This window comes from Hylaeus volcanicus, chromosome 3 (assembly GCF_026283585.1).
Source record: "Hylaeus volcanicus isolate JK05 chromosome 3, UHH_iyHylVolc1.0_haploid, whole genome shotgun sequence".
NCBI lineage: Eukaryota > Metazoa > Arthropoda > Insecta > Hymenoptera > Colletidae > Hylaeus > Hylaeus volcanicus.
Genome location: NC_071978.1, coordinates 3,494,735 through 3,522,084, shown reverse-complemented (window position 1 = coordinate 3,522,084; position 27,350 = coordinate 3,494,735). Strand labels below are relative to the sequence as shown.

Genomic DNA, 27,350 nt, shown 5'->3' with positions numbered 1-27,350 from the left:
GACTCGTAATACAGAGTAGAATATCGGGCGATTCTGCAATTTACAGCCAAGTTATGAACGATGGAATTCGTAGACCCGACCCGCCTGTTGGACGAGGACGGATTATCGAGGTGAAAAATATTCCTTTGTCTCAGAATCGTCCAACGATAGATGAGTCTGCTCAGACAGCTCGAGGATCGCGGGGATCTTATTGATAGTTCATTCTAAAGGCGTACCCTTCTTGTCGATCTTATGCAAATCGGATCCTCTTGAAATTTATCGCCCCATTGTTACAGGGAGGGGGTCGAAGTGGGACGAGGGTAAACGACGAGCTATAAAACAGCCAAGTCTCGGATTTACGTACTCGAGAGTAATATATCAATTCGAGCTCTTGATTTTTAGCAGTGTAACTTTAGTCTGTCTAAAAATAATTCGTCGTAGTAATTGCATATTTCATTCCTTCGAGTTACTCTTTGACTCTTTGGTCGTGCTAGTTCAAATATGTCTTGTCAATGCAAACGACAAAGTAGGTCAGGTGAATATTATTTACAGAACGAAATCAAGAGAGATCTCGCAACGAGGACACAAGTACACGCCGAAACGCGGAATCGAATGTAAATTGCTCCGAATATTAAAAAATCTGCTAATATAAGGAAAATAAATATCTCAATGATTATTATTATTATTTCGTTCGTTATTCGAAACTCATATCCAGATATGAATCGCGCCCATTTCTATTTGCTGATGACGAAATATAATCTACGAGAAGGAGTTGAGAAGCATCCGGAAGCGTCGCGCATACGAAAAACGAGGAAAGAAGGGTCGACGAGAGACGAGGTACAAATACAAATTGTTCGGGAGAAGCATTCCGTAAATTGGACCAGGAATTCTTCTGCTGGCTGTGCAACGAATCGCGTTTATTATGATTAAGTAAAATTTCGTTCTGATATTATTGCAATTGGCCGCATTTTAACGCTTGAAAACTATATTTCGAAACGACAACTTGGCCCTTACACTGTGACCATTAAAACGCAAAGGTAGGTTGTACTACATTTCAGCTGAAGCTTGGTATTTGAGGAAACATAAAACTGAAATGGAATTCCTCATAGTACATTGCACGCATTCAGAATTAAATTGTACGTAGTATATACGCCAGCGTTGCTTGACGGCTGTTTATCATTTCTTCACACGGTACGTAATACCTTGGTAATACAAACTCTACTTTATCATGGAGAGGGAACTCGGAAAGCAAAACATGGATACATATATTTTTAAATACAATTGGAGAGGTTTTTCGGAATGCAAACCAGCTAGTCGAACTCGCGGAGTGTTTTACGAGCTACTCCGTTGTAAACGCAATTATACAAATGAGACACAAACGCGAGGTGCTCTAATTATTTTCAACGAAATGTTTTCGGCTGGTCTTTACGTTCGGTAACAAATGATCGTAGGAATTGCGTTTTTAGTTTGATTTTCTAATACGCATATTATATATATTATTATTCTAGACATTTCTCACAAATTCGGTTGTTGTAGTCAATTGTTGGATTAGCGAGGCCCACATGTGGGCTTCGAGCATATTAACATGCGGGACCCATATGCGGGTTCCGAGTAACGAAGAGGTTAATCGTCCCGTTCTAATTTCTTTCCGGATTCAAGTGTTTGCTCTCGTAGAAAATGATCGGTAAGCCTTAACGAGTTCTTTCTGGACTAAACAGGCGGAAGTGTTCGGTCGTTAGGCAGAAACCTGGGCGAAGCGAGATGTAGGCTAACGAGTACAATGAAAATGGTCCTCGGTGACCGAATTGGATTCGTCACAATTTTCTTGATTGAAGTTAGATCCGATCGCTCGAAGGCGAAGGCGAAAGTTTGGAAATTTTTCTCAGCCGCACGTGCCGGAAACGAACGACCTGCCCCTTTCTGACGTTTTCTTCTATCACCGCGAACTGATTCGTCGAACGATTGCTTTCCTTCCCGTCGTTCTTTCAGTTCATTCCTCCTTTTACGTTCGCTTTGTCCCCTTCTGTTGCGGTTTGTCCCTAACGCGGAACTTTCTGACTCTCGACGCCGATCGTTCTAACTCGGAACGTGACCATTCTCTGCTAAAGAATCGGTTTCTCTCTCTGCTGCCTGTTCCTCTTATTTACACATTATCCGACGAGTGTTTATCTACAGAGTCTAGCTCATGGTCGACGCGACGCAGTCATACACAGAACTGTAGAAGACTCGAATCGGTCGATACGGAATCGAGCGGTAGATCCATTAACTTTGGACAGCGGACATCGAACATTTCTCGATGTCGACGTTCTTCTTGTACGCATCTTCATTTTATATGCGAGAGCACCTTCAACGATCGATGAATCATAACATCGTTAGGTGGGTTCGAGTTATGGGCGAACGGAAGTCGCAGAAGCGATCGTGGCCATCGTTCGAACGATCGGTTCCTCCCTTCGCCGACAGTAATCCACGGGGGTTCGTTCTGTTCGCAACTTGATATCCATTATCAAGATTCCGAATGCCTGGTTTAGGAGTGTTTACCATCCGGATTGTCTGGCCGGCTCGTCCGTTAATGGGAAGCTAACGATTTTCTGCAGCGCCATTATTCATCGTCGTTAGTACCATAAAGTTTGGCCACGGTCGGTCGGGCTAATGGCGGGGTCGCGCCCAAGTAGCGGCCCTTCCCTAAATCGAGTATTAAATCGTTCTGCTAACGGAGGACGATAATTTGTCGTCGAGAGGGCAAGTGTTAAGTTCCACTGGACTTACGGTCGCCTTCGCCTGTTTGTCTTTGGCCACTGAAAACTTTATATCGACATCGCTCCCTCGGCTGCTGCGATGGACGACCGATTCGACTCGAGACCGACGCTTGTATATTCCCTCGGAGCTAAAATTATTTTCGCTCGAAAAGCAGTTTACGCTGCAGCGAACATTTGACGATGTTTACGCGATACCCAGCTTCGCGATTTCATTGTTTTCGGGTGAGTTTATTGAAAGCGTTGGTTGCTACGTTTCGTTGGATAATATGGTGGATTCTGATCTGCTCGTAGCGTATTTGTAATAAATTCTATATGACGTCTCGGCATGACTGTTTAGACTTCTCTTGCACGTGCGTAGAGAGCATTGTTATGTAAATTCAGGACTTCAAGTCCCGAAAGGATTGCTCGTAGGCACGCGTACGTCTATCTAATTCAAATTCTGGAACGGAGTTCTGGTAATCCTTGAAATACTGCTGGGAAAACAAGCGAGGCAACGCTTAGGGAAGAGTTGTCTAAATTGTTCCGCTTAACCTCCTCCGTACGCGTGCGATTAATCCGATGTAAAATATAGCTTTGGTATTCAGTGTTTTAATACTACGGACTTTGAAATGTAATTCGTTCGCCACTTAGCTTCGCAAAAGAGCTACTTGAATATGCAGTAAATGAATTTTCATCCGTATTCTTTTGTTCTCAGTGGGGAAAGGACGATTCCCTTTCTTCGTCAACTATCGGTGGAGGTTCTCAGGGTACCAGTCTCGGTTATAAACCATCGGTAATGTCGCGGTAACGTTGGAGGACAGATCGTTGTGTGGCCGTGCGACCCTAGAGAGCGGAACTCCGCGGTTACCAATCGCGGTCACGCCAGAGGGGGTAGAATCGAACGCAAATATGGGCGCAGTACCTCGTCAAAATTTGCTCACCGCATATTTGTCTTGACGTGGCCGGTTATTATAGGATGGCCGAACCATTGGGCAAGTCGGGGGGCGTTTCGTGTGGCCTGTGTTCAAATAAGTGCCGACTGTGAACCGTGATCCAACGATGTTCTCTGGTATGTACCATCTACGCTCTGGGGCACGTATTCAACGCCGCAGATGCGTGACATTCCGTGTGCGCATCCTGCAATTTCCCTGCAACTTCGCCGATTGCAATTTACGGCCGATTCGATTAACCCATTCGCCGCGACACGCCGCGTCGATTATAATTGCACGGATTCTCTGTCGTTCGTTTCACCGGTGCCGCCAGATGTTTTTATCCTCGTTCCAAAAGCGTTGCCTCGCGTACTGTGGTACCACGTTAACGCGTTAAGTTGCCGCCGAGTCAGATACGCCTCGAGATATACGTATTTTTGTTGAAGTCCACCGCGTGATACAGAAACGGAAAGAGAAACATAAGAGTGATATCCTGCCGCTGAACAGAGCGGAATTAACGGTGCTGATATTCGAAGCCTAACTCGACCATTTCGATTATTTTCGGATTTCAGTGTCGCAAAGGTAGAACAGTAGAGGGGTAGCTGATTTAGATAGCCACGGACTCGCGGAAACATTATGCAGCGTTCGCTGACAAGTTAAAACAATGTCGGCGCAATTTTTGTCCGCGGTAACGAAGCTTTATATTACGAGGTGGAAGAGGCGACTGTCACCGGAGTGGCCGTACGAAATTTATGTTACCGACGGGGAACGCGAGTCGAAACAAAATAACAGAAATTCTGTTCCGCGTATCGCGGTCCCGATGCAACACACGATATTAATAAATCGATTTTCGTAATAAATACGTTAGCTGGGCAAATGAAAATGAACTTCCGCGAGCGAAACGTGTACATTGAAAATAATTTCATATTTGGCAGCGGCGAGGCTAAAACGCACGCTTTTCAATCGCGGAATCGGGCCACAGAATCGTTCCTTTTTCGCGTCTCGATATCGTTTGCAGCGACCAATGAAAGATTAATTCGAAGTAATTGAACAGCGCATCCGTGTAGCCCCGACTATACACGGTTGAAAGCACGAAATGCATGATTAATAGTAGAAATGCGGAATAAGCTGAAAAGAGCTCGAGGGAAATGAATGATATTCAGGGAAAGCGTAGGACGCCATGCCATCGCGATCCTGCAACTCCATCGAGCCGTTTTATTTAAACTCTGCCACCCTCTACGATTAGATACACATCCCTGACACGAGTAACATGCTACGATGATTAGCCTGAAGTTCCCGATAACTTGAATAACAACTGCCTGCGATGTACCCGCGTCCCTGTGCATATGTGCGATCAGATAGGAAGAAACGAGAGAAAATTCCGAGGCCGCGCTTCACAATAAGGCGAGCAAATTTTTCTACCTATGTATCACGCGTTCGAAGCTGAATATACATAGTTATAAAAATCTCCTCTGGCTTATAATTCCGCGATCAATTTACATTTTAAGTATATTCATGGAAAAATCAATCACTCTGATTGAAAGGTTGTTTGATTAAAATTTTTCGAAGGGGAAATTTCCCTCTAACAAATTTACATACAATAACCCTCCACATGGTTACCTAATATAATAACGTTCACAAGCGGATTTATAATAGAGATCGAAACGTTGATCAAAGAGAGCACCCTGTCGATAATCTCGCGCATCCCGCGTTATCCGCGGAGTTCGCGAGACGCGTTTTCGCCGAACGTGCCAACTCACCGCGAGCGACGCAACACGTTTTCTCTTAAAGGAAGAGCCAGAGTTTTCCAGCTCTCGGTCGTCATTGAAATCCCGTGGGCAAGTGGCCCGTGACCCATTTAGCCGCCACACTCGGCTTCAGCTACGGCTTTATGTAACGGCCCGGCTTTGTGCAACGTCTCGTTTCAGTTTTAAGGATCGCGGATCGATACGAGGAATCTCGAGGTATCTCGATCGAATCGCGTCCATCAGGCGCGGAGGGGCTGGCGAAACTTTGGCAAGTGTCGTCCCCCGATGGGAATTTCCTGTTACAGCAACGTCACCGTGAAAATCTTCGGGAAAACTCTGCAACGCGTTTATTCTTCGAAGTCGTCGGATTACGACGAGGGAGGGCTCGTTATATCGGAATGAAAATCTTTCAGCCGTAAGACCGATGTACCCTGTTATCGATGCTCAGTTTCGTTATCGCGCCCTGGCTACGACCTGGCTGCCCATCCAAACACCGATTCTCGCTACAGATGCTATTTATGATAATCTAGAGCCAGATACGGATCATCCGGTCGAGGGTTAACACACAAGGGTTGCAACTTTGCGTACGCACGGCACGTGACCTCTAGTTAGGGACCCCTGGCCGCGTGCTCGGAGATCAGAGGGGTTGATAAGTCTAACTACGGATCTTCTGCTTTAACGTCGGTTGTACGGATCCGTTATTGATGAGCTCAGGCGCGATAAGAAGGAATCTCGGACGGAGTCGACGAGTCCGAGGGAAGCGCCCGAGTCTATTCGGCCAGCCTTTTGTAAACGTTTTCATTTTCGCTCGCCACTTTGGGGGGGTTATCCTCATTCACCAGCGGAGAAAGAAGGTGTTCTCTGTAGAACTTTTTGAAGGAAAATTATACCAGCGAATAGATTGAAGTTTTAATAAAAAAATACGGGAAAGGCAAACAAGAGTCTCGCGTATATTTTGGCTCTTTTTTAATTGACAAACACGGTGGAAAATATGCGGGTCTCTGTTGTCTATTTTTTTTTTACCCGTATGCCGATTTATGGATCCGACTATATCGAGTTACCCAAAGTACTCGCGTTCGTCGCCATAGATGCCATCCTATTCTTTCGTGGTTCGATCACAATCGATGCTGGTCCGTTCCAAATGCGTACGAATGACGCGGTAGAATGCAACGAACCGCGAACGCAAGTACAAAATCGTGGAGAGACCCCCGTCTCGATGAAACTCGTTTCGTATTATATTCGAGCGGTCGTTCCGTCAAGGTCCATTTGCCCGGATCCCGAAATCCCGTGGAATGGTGCAATTTTTTTGCAAGTTCCATGTTCCGAAAGACGACTGCAGCGGACAGCTTGGGAGACGATTCGGACCGCGTGCAGGCTACGATCGTCGTATACGTGGCCATCGAGAGGGGGGTGACTTAAACGATGGCCTCGCTGAATCGAGAGCGGAAGCGCAAAATCCGAGGGAACGGAATATTCTAGCTGGATATTGGACGGGACGTGGAAACCTCCGGAGAAAATGATCGTCGCGCGTCTGTTGGGAACTGTGACGTTCGCAGTCCTTCCATTAGAACAGTTGCGACAGGTACTCCGCAATGGAGAACAGCCGAAAGTAGTTCTCGATCGATGACGGAATTATGTTGTACACGTACGGAATTAGCTTCAAGATCGACAGCTGGAATTGGTGATGGAACGAGCTCCTTAAATGGTAACCGGTCACTCGACATCGGACCAACCATTTTATATGCGGAAGGGACCTATTTTTCGATGCCACGCGTCACTAACGGAAGCACTGTCATTCATAAAGCTGTTAGAATCACTGGAGACAAAACAGGATTATCTATGATGAGAAATTTCATTACCTCCTAGCCGAACATCGGGAGCATCGTACGACAAGCTTCTCAGCTTCTTGCAGATAGGAACGATGGCTTTTCTATGCACAGACAACGAGATTCGTTTTATAAGACTTTCAAATGCGGTGTCGTAAAACGTCACTGTCGGAAACGGACAAGGGTCCAGGCGAACGACATCGGACGAAAACAGAATATTCCACTCGGTCGGATATCGAATGAACGGAGGCAAGGCTATTCCAGGGAAACGATAACCGAGAACGCCCAGTAAGGTACTGCGCCACATGGTAAGTCCACAGGAATGTTTGCTACGCACGGTTCTTTCCTTACGACTATACCTTTCCGGCGCAAATAGAAAATAGAAGCGAAACTCTTTCCTCCTCCAGCTCGAGCCTGCGCAACCTTGCCAACCTAATAGCCGCAATCCTATTTTCGAGTTGGCGTATGCAGTACGCTGCAACCGAGAGCTCGTAATCGCGTGCTTGACCCGCGAAATGGAATGTTAAATCAACGGTAACGACACCGTCGAAATTCGAGAAACTACTCCATCTACTTTGGATTTTTCGAGTGTTTGTCCATTGTCCAAACTGCTATCGAAACAAATCCGTTTCGATAAAGGAAGATGATATAAAAACATGTACCTCTGCGAGTGGTGGTACAAGTGGACAGAGGGTGATTCCACGCGAAAAGGTGTTATAGCTCCAGAATTTCCAGCAGAAAAATAAAACGTTCGAAATACGTCCTTTTTCTCGATTTTTCGTGTCCTAAGAAAAACCTTATGACTCAATATCCGGAAGTTGGGCCGATCGAAGCATCTGCTGGCTGTTACGAAGTTATGCCGTCAGTTTTTCGCGGCGCGGAATTGGACGAATCGGGCGAGGAGGAAGGATCCAAGGAAAACTCGGTGGACTCTAGCAAAACACAGTCCTTCATAGGACGCTGGAGGACAAGGGAAAGGCGGTTGTCTGGCCCGCGGAATAGTTGAATTCCAAGCGAGGAGGGTGAGAATAGAAGAGGCATTTGGACCGCAGATGTCGGGTTGTCGTGAGACTGGCGGTGGTTCGAGCTGGTCACGGCTTTTTACGAGTTTCCAGCGTGGAACTTGCATTACTTCTCGAGCGGAAGGGGTCGGAAGGAAGACAGGAAGACGGAGGTGCAGAGGACGTGCCGCGAAGGGGAGGGAGCGTGGTTTTATTCAAATTTTCTCTGCCCGAAATATCTGCTTCCTTCGAGCTTTTCTCGGCAGTTTCTACGTTCGAGTAAACATCTGTCATTTATTCGAATATATTCGAGGACGAAATTAATTCTCACAGGTTCGATGCCACGGAACGGTTATTAACCTTCCAGTTATCGCATCGAAATCGATAGCACTGGGCTCTTCCACAGAATTCCAGTCCCAATAAAAAGCAACGTTGACAAAGATGCTCAGGATTTCACGGCTTCGGTTTAGTTCTCTCTTCTTGGATCGAACCACCATCCCCCTAGTTTTTCCTGTCGTAGTTTCTGTCGCACAGAGGATGAAAATAACGAACGTTTCGCGTCGAGCGATTAAAGGAGGATCGTTCTGTTTTTCCGACTCGGAACAAACAAAGCTCCACGGTTGAACGCAGATGTCGAGTCCGCTGGTGCTCGTGTTTTTCCTCCGAAAATCACCGTTTGGGGGTTACAACGATACGAAGCGGGAGCTAAAGGCTTCTCGAACAAGTTTCCACGGGCTTAGACAGATTAAACGCGATTATTGCGAACTTACAAATTGTCTGATCTTTCTTTCTGCTTGGAACACTTGAAAGACGATTCAAAGACAGATTAGAGACGAAGAATTTAGAGACCAGCGTCGTTCAGAGTTACTCGATTTTTCACGTTATCCCATCGGCGAAGTTCCATTAGGAACTTGTCACCCCGACGAATCTTGAACGGATCGCCAGCGGTAAGGTATTACTTCTGCCGTCCTCAGATTAATGAAACGGGGAGCAGAACCGCTCGTCGCGAAACTTGCTGCAGGATGAAACTTTACCACCACCCTGGTCGGACGATGGAACTTATAGAATAGAAATCCGGTCACGTAGAGGACATCGGGCCAACATTATTAAATTGCGGGACCCTCCCGTGCCAGGAAATAATGTATTTCGCGGTTCCATCGCACGACCAGGCGAATAAAACGTGGTTCCGAAACAAGTTTTCCGTAAACTTTGTTCGCACTAGTTGCAACGGTTCGCCGAATTGTCCGGTTCGTTATCGAACATTCTTCTCGCGCTACAGTGATTCAAAAACGTATCTGCGCAGGCTCTTTTTTTCAGATATTTTTAGACATAAAATCTTTCTTCCAACCATCTTTCGTCTAGCACATTTTCTCTTCATATTTCTATTCCTCCATTTTTTTTATTCGTTTTATTCGTGGAGTGAAATATACACGGTGTTGCGGAATTGCAACATACATTCTGGTTAAACGGTATCTAGCGTTCTAATTTAATACACGGCAGGTTAGAAATAATTAGCCGGCCAACTTTACGCGCCCAACTCTCGGTCTATTACACGTTTGGTATGTTCTGCAAGGGAATCCGTGCAAACGTTTTAAGTCATTATCTCTGGAGCGTAGTTATGCTATCGGAGTTGTCTCATGTGTTCCTGCGCCGTTGTAATTTGTGGTGCAAAGTTTGCATTCTATGTAATTGCTGCGTCAGAATGCTCGAACGGGGTAAGTAGCGACGTAAGCGCGGCGATAGGGTAGCGAGATTTCACGGAGACGGTCACTTTGAAGCTAATTACGGTTTGGAGATCAATTTCTTCCTCCGAATAAAGTCTTTAATATTGCTGCACCCTGTCAAGGGTGCTCGTGAACGTCTCGTTTCGTTAACTACGGCAACTCTGAGTTCTCTTTCGAAGTTGCAAGTGATTTCGTAGGTATCGAGGTGGCCTCTATTTCACGTTTATTTACTATACTAATTGTTGGCTAATGAATAGTAATAATAAAAGGATAAAACGTTGACAAGAAATTATAGGTCAAAATTGGTGAGTAGTTAGATGTCTTACCGCTTATCGCTCGACGGAATCGTGACTCGTACTACGACCAGGCATTATTCTTCTTGTTATTCCGTAGCGTGTGTCGCACACAGCGTCCCACGTGGAAACTTTATTTGTCCACTGTCTTACTGTTTCACGGACTGCGATCGAATTCTCGGTTGGAAGTCCAGCAGTTTGCGGGAATCGAGTTTCAGCGTTGGCGCGATCAAAATAATACCACTACGGGAAGGGGAGAAAACAACTGAAAACTACTGTTGCTGAAACGGCAACGAACCTCACGATTAGAACGTGGATATAGCAGTTTACAATACACGATTCGTGAGTTCTTTGCGGGACAGCTTGATTGAAAATTATTTGCGGTGGCTCTGGCTGAAAGGGTACCGTGGATATTTCACTTCGCAAACGTTCCGCGGGGAAACGTGTTTGCGAGTTGCTCGACGATCCTAAGATAATTATGGTCAGATGAATTTCAATCCAGCTGGTAGCGTCTATGGGGGTTTCGTCGCGCTGCGATTGGCAGATGGGACAATGGTACGAAATTGTGGGAACGAATTGTCTACGTTTATGAAAATTAGATTCGAAGGTAATAGAGATGGTAGACGGTAGATTTTCCAATACGACGACTGGTAGATGGATTGGAAGAGCAATGAAGTTTCATTGGAATTGAAATTCTTCCGACCTGGAATCTTGATTTCTAATCGAGTATAAAATGGACATAAAAATACACGGTTTGGCAATTGAGTTTAAAGACTGTAAGAATCTATAGAAAAGTACATTTAGCGTTTTCTCAAACCTGTCTACAATAACAGAGAAGACTCGTATGTCGAGTCAATAGCTTCACCGCCACCGCCGAGATCCGAGAGGGATCAGCGTCCTCTTCCCTAAAACAGCGCTCTCGGTCGACGATTTCTATCCGAACGATTATCGTGGGTAGTTTCAAACATCATTGTCAAACCACATACACGTAAGACCAATGCAACAAGAAACCTTCTGCTTTGAAAACTGATGGATAAATTAACATAGGCATAAGGGCGCGGCTTTCAACTCTTGTCTTCGTCAACTCTCAAGGAATTCTTTTTGACATCCGCGCGCAATAAGATCCTGGTGAAAAATAACATCCTTCGCAAACTCCACGAGAAACGAATCGACGAATCGGTACTATAAGAGCGTCGAGTTCCGAGCGAAAACGAACAGGTTCACGAGTCACAGAGAATCAGTCGAAAGAAGCGTGACGGCGTTTTGGCGCGGAGGTGGTTTTGCACCGCGTGGCAAAGAGGCCGCGAACCCACGCGTTTCAAGTTCGCCCGACGACTGACGAACGTTCCTGGGCTCGACGCCTGCGTCGCGAGGTTCGCGGCCACCTCGGCGCCGCACGGCTCTGCCGCGCGCATCACGCCTCGACGATGTGTCCGGATTACTCTCCAGCGTACCTGTTAAGGCTGCGACGAGCCGATGCTCGCAGCCTTGAATATTGCTCAAAGGGCTCCTGACAAAATTACTCGACCACCCAAGGGACACTTTGGACACAGAGCTTCGTTTCCAGCTTTCCTCTAAAACTTCGACACTGGTTTCAAAAGCTCATTCTCATTCCAAGAAGAAGATATTACATTTCTTAGCTTGTGTAGTACTTAACATTCACAAGATGAAAACGTTCTTAACACGTTCCATGCCACGTGTACCACCGATGACGTATTTATTTAATTCGCTGAAAACATATACTTTATGACAAACTTAATTCTGTAAAATCTTTAGTCGAATCATCAAATGGCCTGATCGAAAAGTCGGGCGAAAACGACTTAACACGGAACTTGATAAATGAGCGATTCTTCGAAAAGGACTGGCTACAGAAATCTCTACAGACTCTTCGTGTCCTCATTATTTACCCAACGAATGTAAGCAGTCAATTCGAATCAACTTCAACCCCCTATAAGTTTGGATCCGCCATCCGAGGTCACGTGGGAATACATATCTCTCAGACGAATGGTTTATCGCCGTGGATTTCGTGACTTCGTCTCCGCAGTTCTTCCTTTATTCCCGTGACGGTTTGCTTTTTATTATTTCGCGAAATGAAACCACTCGCGTGCGAGGGAGATCGTGTTCAGCGCAGCTTTAAATATTTAATAAAGGGGAAGAACAGCGAGTTCGCGTCACGGTCGTAAATGTTTATCCATGCGCTTAACTTGCCTCTCGTGCTCGATTTTCTCTCCAGAAAACTCGTGTCATCCGACGCTGGAGCCCACGGCCGGCTGAACGGAAACCCACGGATGAAATTGGAGGGAAGACGAAACGCTAGGGAAAACGGACGACGGCCAACTATTGTTTGAGATTAAAATTAAGCCGTGGTTCGTTTCGTCCTAACGAGACTGTGGTTCTTAATTGGCACGAATCTGGCGAAAATTCTTACGCGACGAAGCATTGTCAATCCACTTCCGTTGTCGTTCCCATCGACAAAAGGCGAGAGAATTACGCTGCGTGTAATCCAGAAATAATTCTGATTAGAATATTGTCGCGCTGCAGCTTCTGTTAGAAACCGTAGCTTCGCTAAAAGCGTAGGTGCCGGTGTCTCGGATATTAACGAAGGTTTAACTTGAGAACGCGAGTCCGTAAAATTTCCTTTTCGCTCTGTTCCAAATTGTGTCGCGTAAACAGGGGAGAGAAGACATCGCGCGAAGTAAGCGGAAATCAGTAGATGAAATCTAGGTGTCAGTATTCAAGAAGAGCAGGGGTTGCGAATCGAGAGGGAGAGTCCAGCTTTCGAGGAAGGCGCGAAGCAAGATGAAAGAGGGACGCGCGTGAGAATGCTCGTCCCTTATCCGTCGGTGTTTTCCTCTGTTGAATCCGCGCGTCCGTAACAGATTGGCAGTGGAAATGGCGGGTCAGCGTTTTCCGGGCAGGTGCGGAGAGAAGTCGCAGGATTAAAAGGCTCCCTTCTTGGCCGACCGTAATAAGAGTCAGCATCTTTTTCTGGGCAATATTTCACGCCATTACACACCATTTCCTCGCAATTAAGATTTGAGAATTTTCGGCGGGACGCGGTTTATCGAGAGCGCGCCGACCTCTCTCCTTTTTCTTGAGTCTTATGCCACTGTCGACGCAGTCTGTCGCGACCCCGTTTCGCCGCCCTTATATCATTCTTCTCGCTGCATTCGGATAAAGTCGCGCCAACGAATCGCTCGCGAAATTTTACATCCTCCTCCTTTGCTTTCTCTTCTCTTCTTTCTTTTTCGTTTAACGCTTAATAATCATACACGCTATGAGTTACCGACGTAGATTCTGGTGCATCAAAGGAGCGCACGTTATATAAAAGCGTAGAGACAAAAAGCTGTACAATCGTTTCCTCTCCGTTGCCTTGCTGTCTGTAAACTATTGTGAATCGTAAATTAATTAACAGTACTTGTACAGTTACCGTGAAATTGATAGTTTATATAAACAATAAGTGGTCGAGTTTACAGAGCTGGTGGATGTCCCCGTGAGAAAACATCATGGGTCGATCGCGTGAAATATTGCCAACTTTGCAAGGATTTTCTTTACTAGGTTACCAATCGGGTACATCGCGCGATAAAAGGTCAAATACAAAATGTATCACCCAGTTCGGATACTTTGGAGCTCGGGCGTTTCTCGCTCATGAATCCCGCAAGAATGGAAAATTTGAAATCCCTTGGAAGAGACAGACGGAGCTTTCGTTGGACAAAATACACCAGCGAACGAGAGTTTCGAAACTCGCCGCATACATTTTGCAGAATGCGCGCACATTATCGAAAGTGCATTTTGTTGATCGTTTCCTGGAATGTAACTTGCGTTTTTCGACGTAGCTTCGAGCAATCGAAATGCATGCCTTTCGACACTTTCCAAACTTTTCCTGAAGCGACGTACATAGAAACAGGTGAACTCATTTTTTATGGTTATTATTTTTCTTGTATTTCCTATTTGGTACTGATTCGTGCGCAAATAGATATTGAAAGTAGCGAGGTGATCTTTAAGATACCTGGTTTTAAATGCACATTTAGCAAACAACTGTTAAGGTGTCGGTAAAACCTTATCGCGTTCCAAAATTGGTACTCGTGCTATTTATTTTTAGTCCCTCTTCCAAACTGCGCTGTGAGCTTACAGAGGTTAAGAACAGTGGCGGTGGTACGATGTTATCTGCTTTAACTGCTTGTCCCATGGCAGAGATACCATACCTTCGTTACCGTTTACCGGAGACGAGCAAAATTCTTATCTCGATTAAAAACTTTTTATCGACTACTCGTTCGATGAAACCCAGGCTTTGAATTGTAAAATTAAATATTTCACGGTGGACAATTAACATATATACGCGTTCAATTATTACGAGAATGAGTTTGTTCGCGTCTCTGTTGATCAGAAACTATAACGCAAGTAGTAGTAGCGAGCAATGGTCAGATGTCTCAGTCGAATACTCGATGACAAGTTTTCCAAATAGTTAGAGCACAATTTTAAGACAGCAGTTGATGAAATACACGTATTTCTTTGATTCTCTACTCGATATCGTTTCGAGGGATTACTTTTCAATACCCAGAAATTAATGGTTCGACATCGAACGGAGATTTACAAATTTCCTTTCGGGAACGCGTTTAGCCAAATTATCGAGGAATCGCGTCGTAGCAGCCAGCTATGTCCGAATGGCGAGCGTGTGATTTATATATCGGAGATCGTCGATACGTCGATGTCCGTTCGTGATCGCGAGCGGTAAATGGCTTCCCCGCGCGTTTCATGCTCCAGCCTCATCTTTTATGCGCTCGCGTATACCCACCAATTTCCTTCGTCTCCCAATCGATGTGGTTCCTTTTACTAGCAATTAGAAAGTAATGGACGCGTCAGCTGGCAGTCGCGCTGTCATTTATAAATCATCGCAGCCGGTGACGCCCATTCTAGTCCGATCGAGCTTACGCCACTCTAATCGGATCCACCGGAACTCATCTTCCAGGCGCAGGGGCAGGGATAATCCCATTGATCGACGCGAGAATCGCTGGCGTTAGTTTGCAGCATTGGCCGCGAGACGTGGCATTCCTTGTAATTCGATCAAATCTACTGAAACGTTTACTGGACTGCTTAACGAGAGAAGATCGCGCGTCGCCACGGAGAATCGCGTTATTCTAATTGTTGACTCGCGAACATTGGACCCTTCGGTGTTTGAATACGCTTCACGTCGTGTCGACAGTTTCTATTCCTGTAACGAGTTGCCTGTGAACTCGATTCGAGCAGTTACACAAAGAAACGTGGGTAATAAAAAAAAAACAGTGACGATTCGAATTCCAAACGTACGTCCTTTGACCCGGATGGTGGTCGTCCTCCTGGCGCCAGATTTCGGGTGAAGAATGCGGGCGAATAATGAAGTCGTTCCACGGTTGAGGTGTCCTAAAGGGTTCCGTATATAAAACCACTGGAAGGTAGGGAATCGCGAAAATTTTAACGTCACGACGCCAAAGAAGTGGCAGCTGAGCCATGTGTGTTTACAATTTTCGATAAGTTCATCCGTTTGCTTTTCATATCGAAACGACCAGCACTGACGTTTAACGCTTTAAAGCGTTACGTATCGGTGCCACTGGAGTACCTAGAAATTGATTCCCAATCGATGTATCGTTGCGTTAGGACAACGGTTATTGAAACGTATCGCCTCTTTGACTGCAGATTCCTCCACGAAGAGGAAACTAACCTTGAAAGCGGAAAGTTTTTCAGTCGAGCGAGGGAACCCTGAATAGAACGCCAGAGAGAGAACTCCGCTAACGAATGGAACGATCCAAGGATACGTCGACCGACCGCGAAACTTCCTGCGGGTTTGTAGGATGTGAAATTCCTGTAGAGTTGCGCGTGCTCCTCGAGTTCCTCGGGGCTGCACGCATCGCAAACTTATCGGGACTTTGGCTGGGAAACTATGCCGTCGTTGATGAAAAGACTTCGAGACCCTTTTTGCCTGGAGAAATTGAACGGTAACAAGCTTACGACCAGATCAACTCTGTGAATCCTTTAAATGCGACCAGGGAAATATCATGACGTTTGTTAACGCCATGATTACTCCGTTACTCGTCCTGAATCGCTGAATTCTTATTATTCACGCGGACTACGTATATAAATTTTGCATCGACTAAGTGAAACGAACGAACCAAATGAATCGTATTGAATATTTCTTCTGGTCGCGGTGGCTCGAAATTACAACGTTGAAAACTCTGTAATGAAGTTTGTGCTTGGAGGGGCACGAATGACGTCAGTTTTTGTTGCATGCTTTTTTGCAGACGTGGACTATGCATCTTCGCGATGTCGCGGTGCCTCGGGAGAACCGATGCAATTCGGAGATTAAACGCACAGGGAGTGACGTGACCGATGACGTCACAGGGTAACGGCACCATAACCTGGAAACACGGCGTTACCTCGCAGCGGGCACGTTTAACGGCAAAAGTGGCTGTTTGTCTCGAATACGTCGCAATTCGTCCGCGCCAACAAAGGTGACACGTCGCAGCGAGAATGCCGCGAATGAAATAAATAATAAGTCGCGAGAACAGTCGGGAGCTACCTGAACGGAGAATCGGAGCAACGTATGAAATGGAATTTCTGTCGGTTGGCTTAGACAAACAGTCGCAATTTTGCTCCGTCGACAGTAACCAGCCCGAAGAGTGTGTCGGAATGGAATACGTTGCATTCGTGTTCATACCTTCGCAGCTTGTTTTGCTTTCTGTCTCCGACACAAATTTTCCACGTCCATTCGTTGCCGAGAATGGTAAGCTTCCCAAGATTTAAATTAGATCTCAAATCGTCTGTAACAAGAAGGATCCTATTCTCATTCACTTAGGCATGAATAAAGAAAGAATAAGAAATGAAAGCAACGAGGGTTAACAATGAATTTTGTTGGAATATCGACAGATACCGATAGCCTTCCCTGTTTTAATAAAGCATCCTATCATTTCATTAAAGCTCCCGCTAATAGTATAATTGCGGATTAATAATGGATACTTGAATAATTATTGGAAATGGTTGAGCGGATATAATTTCAGTTTCACGTCGGTATGCAGGCGGACTCGAAGATTTCTCGAGCATCCGGGAAAAAGCAACAAAGTTTCGCGTCCTTTCAACAAGTTTTTTCGAAAAGTGACTTATCCTCAACTTTAAATGGCCGCTGTGACAATAAGTCGCGGGAAACTCGTGTCTACGCGTGCAGCATAGTTAACCCCGTGTGAAAGTCGGGAAACCATTTCGAAAGTCGTGAAAACAGAGTTATCGGTACAGCAGCCTCGAGCGATAATTTCGAAAATTCTTTTCTCGAGCGCCTCGTTCGAAATTTCACAGTGAAATTGCGAGTTACCGCTTGACGAAAGTTTGTCGTTTCAGTTTTATTTGTCGTACGATAAATCATCAAAGATATTGCGATAGGAAATTCTATGACAACATGTCTGAAGACTAAACAGTTACACGATGGTACGTAATATTTAGGAATCGCGGAAATCCACATGAATTATATACAGGGACATTTACGATCCAGGTTTAACGATTTCAACCGTTTAATAAACAACAATTCTCTGCAGGTAGCGTTTCCATAGTTTCTAATAAACATCGCACTGCTGCAACGTGTATACACACCAGTTTCCTCGGGTACATTTGTACCGTCGACTCATGCGTCGAGTACGATACGCGTGTTTACAGTCAGCTGCGAATGCGGTTGGCGAATTATCATTGTTATCGTTAGCATATTTGCGTAAGTCACCTCCGTCTATTGACGTACCGCAACATAAAATGCGATTCCGAGTTGTTCGATTCTCCATTAGATGTCGCTGTTTCACGGTTGCTTAGTCGCTTGTAGAACAAATGCTTTGTTATGGAAATTCAATATTTAGTCATGTTAACATAGTTTTCGTAGGTACCTGGTCTTCTTCTGTCTACTGCTCGAATAACCAGGAGGAACTATTTTTTAATTAGACTTACAATTCGATAATCACACAGAGAAAGCAATTATACGGTGAATGAATAATTAGACCATGCTTCGGCATGCCAAACTCATCGGTTGATGGATATATCGATACTATCAACGCAGAATTCATTACAAAATCAAATTCTCCGTAGGGACCAGATTTAATTCGCGTTATATATCAGGCATTCGATTTTACCAGCAAAAAAGGTTGGGCGAATTAACTAGCTGCCACGGTAAACTCGCGTATTCGCTTCGGGTTTAGTCGTCGGTTGGAAAATTGAAATCAATGATTATCTTTTACCGAGAAGCTTTTCGGAGGGGTACAATTAGCCGGTTGGTTTCGTCGCTACCTAATTATCTCTCGGCAGATTTACACGAACGAATCCAAACGAAAGCTGGGACCAAAGCTCGAGGAGCTTTCGCTCATCCCTCGATTATACTGCAGGCCAGCACTATACTCTTCCCGAGTGATAAATCAAATCCTTTTGTGACTGATACGTTATTTCGTCTCGTTATTTATCGTGCTGCTGGACGACATTTCGAATACTATTTAAAATCTCAAATAAAAATCCATTTGCTCTTTGTCGCTTTCATTTTTCAATTTTTCTGCTGAATCTACAATCGTCACTTTCATTTGGCTTTCGTTTCCTTTGGAATTACACAAGTGTTTTCAATTGAACTTCTACTTTCATACTGTGTTCCATATTGTGCGCCATTCCACGATTTAAGAAACGTCAATATTACGTATTTTATGCAAAAAAATTCTTGGCGAATCGAAATAAGCGATACTCGCAGGAAAGCCGTAAATCTGTCAGACTGTTCCAGCGTTGCAGTTCCAGAGCAAAAAGTTCTTATTAATTATCTATTAACCAGACGCTTTTTTGCAGTTTCTCTGTAAATTACGGTTTCTTCGTCGGTGGTCGAGCTTTCGTTTTGCGCTGGTTCCTTTTTACTCGACGTTGAGCGACCTCTGAAAAACACTCGTCGCAAACACTAACAGGAGGGACGAAATGACGAGGCGAAATATTTATCGCCTCGTATCGATCATACGTTCATCTTTACGCATGCTATGGTCACGCGAGGACTTTCTCCAGAGTTTCTCGTGATATTCGACCATCGGTGACTGTAGCTACGTATGTGCTGAATTGTAGCTACAGTACGGGTTTAGCGATCCCGATGTACCCGAGCTATGGGGTGGCTACGGGACCCCAACAGATTATTGCAATCCCTGAAAGATGGAAATTTGTAGTTGAAGACCTATATATTGATCATTGTAAACCCATTCGCTGTTATTGTATGGATATAGCTGCATTCGGAGAACACGCTGATGCAAATGAATGAGTTACCTTCGATACATACGCAACGAAATGATTGATCCCATTTTTTTTTCGGTTAATTGACTTCCATACCTATTTTCCAACGAATTCTGTCGCTGCAATGCTTTTTGCGGAACATTTTCCGCGATATTTTGTTCGTTATGGGCGTGTTGTTCGTAACGCTGAAAATATTCAAAGCGTTAAAATAAAATTCCAACAAAATTGGGCGATTGTTTTCTTCGATGAATTGCTTCTGAATGCTATCGTTTCATCTGCTAACGTAAGAAAGTTCCATTCGGTCAATGTAGTACACCGTTTCCAGAAGCTGAATCGCATTTTTCGAGATAAATAAAGTTTCTTTGTCTTCCGAATGTTAGAAATTTCGAAAGAAGGGGTGGCGATAAATCGGTGACGATAATCGGAATAGCTAGGACGACAGACGTCGCGAAACAAGTGTATCGCGAATCTACGAACTGTCCGTTACTGCAGCGACCGCATCCGGTGCTAGATATTACGGAGCAACGAGTACCGGCCGCCAGTTTTCATCGCGGCAGCGAAATGGAGGCGTCTTCCAATATTTTTTCGCCGTTGTTGCCGGCTTTCCGGTGTTTTTTGCTACGAAATTTATACCCGCGGGTTCCGGGCACGAAAACGGCGAAAATTACAAAGAGCTCGCGAGGAAGAGTCGACGAGAGGTACCTAGGCAGCGCTCTGTGCTCGGATATCTTCGAATCTGGTCTAAAGTAACGTTTCATCCTTCGATGTCGGATATTAGAGATTGGATGCTTACTACCAGTAGACTTCTAGGGGAATTTTAGGCATTTATGAATATTTGAAAAACATATACGCATATGTACAAACACGGAGCATTTTTCGGTTGTTCAGTTACAGAAGCTTCGATAAAAATCGGTGCGTCACGCGTTACGCGATCCCCTCGTAAATGGAGGATAGCAATAGGGAGAAGTAAAAAATGCAGCGTTCATGTTAATGATACTTTTTACGGCGACAAACGAGCACGGGCGATAAACGTTGAGAGGCGGCGAGGAGTCGGGGCGAATGACGGTCCCTGGGAACAGGAAAGGCGTGCGCTATGAATAATGATCATTCGCGGTGGGCACTGTTGCGAGGTATTTTTAATTTTAGCATGGCGTTCTCGGGGTCGATGCTTAAAGCAGCTGTAACGCGATAGACGCCGCGACCGTCACGCGATAAGAAGACGAAGGAATGTCCCCTAGAATGTCCCTTCATTTGCTTAGACGTTGTTAAGGTCGCATGGGTGGACTTGCTTTACTAGCATGGTACGTAGTTTTTGGGTCACGTGGAAAATTCAGATTTTTAATAGATAACAATATTAGCATTTACCTGCTTCTAAAAATAAGATATTCGTCGTCGATTTATATTTTCTACCCTTTGCTCTATTGATCAACGACTACTAGCTCGAAAATACATTAGTCAATTTTTGGAGTTCGTGTCAATCGGGACGAAAATAATGCTCCTTCATAGAAGTCGTAAATAAGTCGATGTAGCGCCAATTCTTAGAATAACCAATTGCATGAATTATTCAAACAAATTCTATTAAATACATGAACGTGTACCATGGTATTTTAGCTACCTGGGGTATATATTTAAACGCTTATTTCGAGTTTGATATAGGTGGAAGGTAAAGAAGTATGAATACTACCGATGAATTCGACGAAACTTTCTCCCGAAATGAATAATTCATTCACCCATGAAACTTTCTTTTTTCATATTCCTCTCGCGTTTCCCTTTCAGAGTATTCGGTGACTTAACGACGTACTCGCATCTTTCTCCACTCGAGACACCAATTAGCGGGAACCAGGGAATCCTCGTACGGGTTTCTTCAGTGTCCATTGAAGAACACCCTTTCCATTTACCACGTACACGAATCCTCCCATCAATCCTTTTCGAACGTTTTCAAACGTTTAGCACGGGAGATTTAACGCGTGGAATCGTACGATGGAAAATTGGTCGGTATGAATTTTTCAAAGCGAATTCCCGTAACGAGGAGCACTCGCGGTCGAAAGCGGAAGCACGCAGCGTTAACTGGAAGCACGAAGGAGAAATATTCCCAAGACAGTGGTTTGCCGTTGATGCGAGTCATCTAGTTATACGCTTCCTTTCCGTTTCTTCGTTGTCCGTGGCCACCTATGTTCTCTGTTTTCCGTATATCCTTGTCGAGGTTCTTTCGCATCCAGCAGATTCTCGGGGACGCAATTTCGGGATCACGCGCGTTCCACGAGCAGGAGGGACTCCCTCCTTGGCGTCGCGCGAAACAGATTCCTTCGTTGCGATCCATTCAGTGTGGCACGTGCTCTGCATCGGTGCAACGTCCCGTGAATTTAGCATGCATCTCGTACAAAGCTTTCAGCTTACTGTCGCCCGCTCGCCTTTATCGAGGAAATGTTCGCGCTTTATGCACCGTTAATGCCTCATGGTTTCTTACAGAACCGGCGGACGGTATTTATTTCTTTCCTCGAAGTACGTGTGCGCGGGAGCATATGTAAGCACTCACGTGTTGCAACTGCTATTTTCTTTAAAAATTAGGTTCTCCTGGTATGGAGAACGTCGACTGCTCAACAATTTGTTTTTTCTATCCCCATCACGCCGCGTCTCCCGAGAGTCAAGTTCTTCGAGCACGTGGAAAAGGAATTTGTTTGATTCGAGGCTAAGTAACGGAAACGTATCTAAATCAGAGCATTAGTAGATTAAGATACTCTTTCGTCGGCTTATCGCGCCGCGACCATGGAGGTAGCGGTGCGAAAAATACAAAAGTCTCGCGTGCATTCACGTAGAGAAATAGACGCGAAGCACGTGCTACGAAGCCACGAAGCTTTGTTCCATTTCTCTGTGGCGCCCCAGGTGGCTTCGGTATCGTAAACGCTACTGTGTATTCTACTTCCCGACCGGCTCTTTTGTGCGAGACAATATATCTGATAGCGTTGACACAGATCCTGCTGGACAGATCCGACACCAGCGGGTGTACTCACCGAACCCGGTTCGACGTCCACCGCCATCTCAAAGCTAAGGAGACTTCGTCTCGATCCCCTTGCTCCTCGCGTCGGATTTCACTCTGGTACTTTCTTGAAACGTTCTCTTAGTTTGCTCTCCGTTTCCTGTTTCGTTCCATGAACTCTCCGAGAGCTTTTTTAACCGTTTGCCTTGATCGTATTTGTTACAACCAGCGGTGATCGCAATTTACGCTGGTCACATTTTATCATATCTGATAATATTTAATCAGGGATGAGTGAGATTAGCTTTCGTGTCTCTTTTAGTCGCAGTAGAGAAATTTCAGGTATATTTTCTCTTTCCTCGGTATAAAATTGCAGCCGCATGTGATGTAAATTTCTCGCACACTGCAGCCACGTTGAGCGCATCGGTTCGTCTGCGACCGCCCATCGATCTCTCGTCGTCTGTTGACCGTGCGAATCAACGTTAGCGTACAGTATCGGAGCTAGGAAGCAGGTGGATCGGAGAACCGTCATAAAAATATAAAATAAAAATCCCGCGTCAGATCTGGACGGTACGGATCAGCTTACTTTACCGACGACACCGACGAGACTTCCCTCCTCGCGATTCATGGATTGTTACTCTTTTCCTTGTCGTGGCTTCCGCTGTCGTATTATCTTTTATTCTTGGATTAGTTTGAACAGGAAAAATTGATGTTTTATCGTATCAATCAGACTCTCTTCCCCCAGCTGCCACAGATATTTCGTGCTCCGCATTGTTTGGATGGTTTGGATTTAGTGGCTGGAATATGTGGCATCACTGTGGCTCGAATTCAGAAGCGTGGTTCTCTGTTGAACGTTGCTCGATGGTCGAGCGAAAGTTCGTCTATCGTGGCCGATGCCAGCATCTGCGAGGACCCTCCAGTGACCGAGCGAACTTCTGCAAATGAAATTGAAATTTCCAGGTTACACGGCGGGTCCGCGAAATTGCCCTTCGTTCGAGGAAGCGACAGAAGCTGGTCCGCGACAGGATTCGCGAATCGTTTCCTTTTCGGAGTGAGGAAATACCATCGCCAAAGTTTTCAATTAGACGGTTTGCCGCCGTCTCCTCCGCCTCTTAGTTCGTTATTATCGTCTCGATAGGTTTTTTCGTCGTCCCTGTAATATTAATTCCGTTGAAATTTTCTGTTTCCGTTATTGCCCGGTACTACTCGATTATCGAACCGAAGTGCAAAGTTTTCTTGGTTTTCACGAGTGGTCTACATTTTTTCTCTACTTACATGCATTATTTGAACATTTTTTACATACCTCTGCATAACATTATAATATTTTAATTCGTATTTTCATGTCCTGGGAAAATTGCTTCGAAATGAAAAAGATTGCTTCGCATCGTGCTCGTAACCACTTGTTGCTCGAAAGTGAAGGAATTTTTACGCGTTACAAAGGTCATTGGGAAAAATGATTAATTTATAGGCCCTTCATTAATCATTAAAAAATTAAGAAATGGAAAATATAGTGGGATATTCAACACATAATAGCCGCCCGAGTATACTCGGGCGTGATCTTTAAGCGGTTAATATAGAAATATTTCATTTTCAGCTCAAATTAATTAAATATATATTCCCGTAGGTAATGCACAAATTAACGATTTTTTAAATTTATTAACCGTGTACTTCACAAATTCGTGAAGTAAAATTACGTCAACGTAGATTGACGTAAAATTACACGAGATGAAAATTCATACCATGGCCATGACCATAATTTAAAATAAAATACAATTACATCGTCAACCATCAGCAGGTTTAAAAATGACGTCACCGGCTGGAAATGTGTTAATAATCTTGAAAACTCTCTCGAAAGCGACGTAAAAACGTTCGCTGGAGTAAAAAACAGTGATTGCTGCCCCGTTGCGCTGTGAATCGCTTGGCTGCGCGGGTAAAGGTTGTTATTAAAAAATGAAATACTCTTTAAAAAACGTCGAGCGTAATGTCAAACGAGACTGGGGAGGGAGTAGAAGCACGCGGTTGCGCGATCCTTTCTCCCTTGCGGAATTGCGAAACGCAATTTCTGCGCTGCGTAAACTGGCTCTCTTCCGCCCTCCTGGTGCCTCTGTGTTTCGAATTCTGTGGCATTAGTTTTGTTTCCGCATTGGCTGGTACGTCGGGAGTGCACCTGACCCTAAATCGTGGTCAAACATAGAGAATGTGGCAACGGAAGGGCCGAGTGCAAGCGTCGTTCTCGTTGCATGCGCTTGTATGCATGTATCGGTAATCGGGCTTTGGTATCTATTAATATTAACTGAGAACATCGACACCATAAATTTCGCCGAGCCAAACAGCGACCGCGATGCAAATGAACGGGAGAGGGCAGATGAAGAAAAAGCGAACGTCGACGCCCCACCTCGAAAAATCAGCTTGTTTTTTCTTTCTAGCTAATTAATTGTTCTAGCTTTGATTGTTCTCTACTTTTACGATGGATAAATAAGATAGATGCAATATAAATTTTGGATACCGCGAAACCAGAGCAAGCGGAGAATTACACGACATATTAATCGTTATAAATTGTAGTAATGTATTAGCGTGATCGCATTAGTTAATTCCGTTCACGGATGAATTAAACGAACGAATTACAAAGCCAACGCAGAAAGGCATTCACCTAGTTGTCGTGCGGGCAAGTGCATTGTTCTAGCCGAGTGTAAGCGCTCGCGGCAATCGGAAGAACGCGAGGGAAGCTCCACGATTGTCCCCGTCCACGAGCCATTATATTGCCGTCGCATTTGGCTAAAACGTTCCCATCTAACGGGGACGAATGATCAATGAACGGTGAGCGAAATTGAATTATCCTCGGTGTAAATTCAGCGAGTCGCGCTAACAAGCCAAACGCAGTGGAACGAGCAAATGGAAGAGCAGACAGCTGTCAGCAGGAAGGAACATTCTCGGAAGACATGGGAACCTCGACGTTGGGGTGGGTCGGGGACGGGGGAGGGGGTGTTCGAAGGGATGCCGTGATTTAGTCCCGGGGAAAGGCTCGGGGTCCCTTGGACGGTTTACAAGCCGTTTCCGTACACCGAGGTGGATCCAATTAGAATTTATGCAGCCAGGTCAGCCGAAAGTGGCCGATGCATATGCATCGAATGTAACGCGTTTGCTTAGATTCCGGGGATCGTGTTGCGGTCTTCTGGCAGTTTGCAGTTCCTCCGCGATAGCGGAACACTTTCCTGGTTGCTCGGATCTTAGAGGTTTCCCTTCTGCCGTTTAACCGTCGCCTTTGTCTCCTGCGCCCTCTAGTCGTCGTCGTCGTCGTCGTCGTCGTCGTTGTGGTTGCCAATTAATTGATTCTCAGGTTTGGTTTCACGCGCGCTTCCAACGTTTCCACGTCGTGATCGCGGCTCTAGGAACCCATCAAGAGTGGAAGCGGGGAATTTCACGAGCGTAGACGTAACGTCGATTCGGAGTCGATTGGCCTGGGTTGGGTCGTCGATTGGTATTCCGTTGGACGAACGGGAAATCTTCCCCTGGAGGATTTCGCTCAGTCTTGGCGAAACGATCCTCAAGATTTAAAGGACGCCTTATTTTCTTAAATTGGTTACGCCGCGGATCCTCGCGGCTCCGTCCTTCGTTGCTATTCGAGCAGCTTCTTCGCGGCTGCTAAAATTCACCTTGTCGAGTATTTACATGCGGTAATTGCGACGAGAATATCGAGGATGTGGCGAATCGATTGTACGAACGCAAATCGTCGACATTTTTCGTGAAACAGTAATCGTCCTCTGTCTATTCGATTATCGAAACGAGAACGGACCGTGCGTCATTCGGAATTTCATTAAACTGGTAGCTCGCTGTCAATAGAACGGTGTAATTTGGCAATAATAATTATAGCACGTCTTTTTTGTGCCAGTATACATTAACAAACTCATCATCGAGCAAACAAACGAAAATAACCATGTACGAGCGCAAATACATGGACTTAATTCTTTACAGTTTCTTATCCTCCGCGTGTTTGAATTAATTGTTAGTCAATTGTCTGATCGCGTAACGGTACATTGTACAATTTGTTCCTATAATGTCGGTGACATTAAGTATTGTTTGCAAGTGCATTTTTCTGTAACACGAAGAGAGCGTATGGAATAGTAGTTGGTCTTGGAGCAGTCCTCTCTCGAGAAACGAGGATCAAGGGAGCGGCGTCACTTCCGTCCCGTGAAACCCCTCAGGAAATTGTTCTTATCCCTTGATCCCTTAAGAGTTTATCCTATCGTCGCTTCCTGTAAAGTTAGAGCGGCCATTCGATCGTTCTCGCTCGTTCATCTCGCGAAAGCGATCTACCGATTCCTCTCGCGGAGCTACTGCGCTTTTCTTTCAGAAGAGTTTATGGAAATTCGGAGCGTATAGCGTCCACCGAGGCCTCGTAAACAGGAAAAGTAGGTTCTCATCGACGAGTGGGGACGCCTTATTCATTTTATGCCCCCCCCATTTTCAAACGTGCAACGGTACTCGACTCGTTAGAAGATAAATGGAGAAAGTAAACAAATAGTTGACACTTTTGAGTACTGAATTGTTTATCATACGAACGAACCAAAGGACGGAACGACAGAAATTCTCTATTGGAATGAAATAACGTTCGTTGTAGCCTTGACAATAACCGTGAAAAAGTGTGAAGAGAGAAATTGCAGTTGCGCTTATCGTTTCTTTGGTTTGTCGATGCAGAGAGAATGGACACGGTCTCTCGGTCCATGGAATATTATGTCGCGATGCATTTATTTCGCACTGTTGGATCATAAATCACTGCCTGCGAGCGATGCAGTCTTTTTGTGTAGACCGGGGTCGGACCAAATTGTAGGGAAGCGGCTTTGTCCCTTAGCAGTGACCTTTGACTCTTCGTGCACGCGTTGTAATTA

At 45.1% G+C, this 27,350-nt stretch overlaps 1 protein-coding gene across 2 annotated transcripts in view; it reads right to left on the bottom strand.

Annotated features, from left to right (window-relative positions):
* Nucleotides 1-11,566, bottom strand: part of LOC128873996 (igLON family member 5-like) — a 51,520-nt gene extending 39,954 nt beyond the window's left edge. Inside the window, exons 1-2 of one of the 2 annotated variants that reach the window (XM_054118184.1) lie at nucleotides 11,053-11,566; nucleotides 10,269-10,516 (exon numbers count right to left, since the gene is read on the bottom strand). The gene's annotated coding sequence lies outside the window, so the exon portion shown is untranslated. The remainder of the gene's footprint in view (nucleotides 1-10,268; nucleotides 10,517-11,052) is intronic. The other variant, XM_054118183.1, reaches the window with a different exon arrangement.
* Between the last annotated feature and the right edge of the window lie 15,784 nt (nucleotides 11,567-27,350).